The following is a 1365-nucleotide window of genomic DNA, read 5'->3' on the forward strand; positions in this document are numbered from 1 at the left end:
AAGGACTCTCAGGAGAAGTAACAACTTCGTGGAAAGTTTAAAGTTCGTTCTCAACCATATAAGTCAAGAAATCTAGACCAAAAGATTTGGACATCCTAGCCCTTTTACTCATTTTAAGCTCATCTAAAACCTTAATTTGATCATCACCTTGATTGTGATCATCAAAATGATCATCATCACTAACAAGCTCATCAAATTACTCAAAATCCCTTATTGGGTTCGGCAAGGAAAAATGTATTTAAAAAAACATGCATTCTTTGACTCCATGATGGTATTCCTGTGTATGTTTGAAATTTCAGACTTATGTATAAAAACCCGATATGCACTACTATTATATGCATAACCAATGAATATACAATCTACAGATTTCAGGCCTATCCTAACCCGTTTGGGTGTAAGTATTGCCACTTTTACAAGACACCCCTACATTCATAAGAATTTATAAGAAGGCTTAACGCATTTCCATAACTCATATGGGGTCTTGCCCACATTTTTTTGGGGTATTTTATTCAAAATGTAATTCGTAGAGAGAATTGCTTCCTCCCACATGTTCTATGGCAATCCAGAACTTATCAATATTGCATTCATCATTTCTTTTAGCATCATATTCTTCTGTTTAGCAATCACATTTGATTGAGGAGAATAAGGCGTTGTGGTTTGGTGAATAATTCCGGATTGAGCACAAATCTCAATAAACGATGATTCATTCTCACCACCACGATCACTTCTTAAAGCCTTAATCTTACGGCCTAATTAATTCTTAACTTCATTCTTATAAAGAACAAATTTGTCAATAGCCTCATCTTTGCTTTTGAGCAAATAGACCTAACAATACTTATCAAAAAAATTGATGAAGTACTTATTGCCACCACGTGATTATATAAACTTTTAAGTCACACACATCACTATGCACTAAGTCCAATGGCTCTGAACTTCTTTCAATAGAATAAAACGAAGATCTTGTCAACTTCGTTTCAACATAAGTTTCACACTTGTGTTTTGGATTATTCTTAAAAGATGGTATGTGATTTAACTTGATTAATCTACGTAAAGATTCAAAGTTCACATGTCCTAGTTTACTATACCACAAATTGGAAGACTTAAGCATGTAAGTAGAAGAAGATGCAATTTTATTCATCTTTGGGACAATAGTCATTACATTGAGTTTGAACATTACCCCTAACATATATCCCTTACCCACATATACTCCGTTCTTGGTCAGAACGACCTTGTCGGATTCGAAGGCCATGCGAAAACCATGTTTACTAAGAAGAGACCCCGAGACAAAATTCTTGCGAATGTCCGGAACATACAGGACTTTGTTAAAGGTTAGCTTATTTCTTGAGGTCAACTTCAGGACCACAT

The sequence above is a fragment of the Camellia sinensis genome, chromosome 2, assembly GCF_055761805.1.
Source record: "Camellia sinensis isolate YWXY chromosome 2, ASM5576180v1, whole genome shotgun sequence".
In the NCBI taxonomy this organism is placed as follows: Eukaryota; Viridiplantae; Streptophyta; class Magnoliopsida; order Ericales; family Theaceae; genus Camellia; species Camellia sinensis.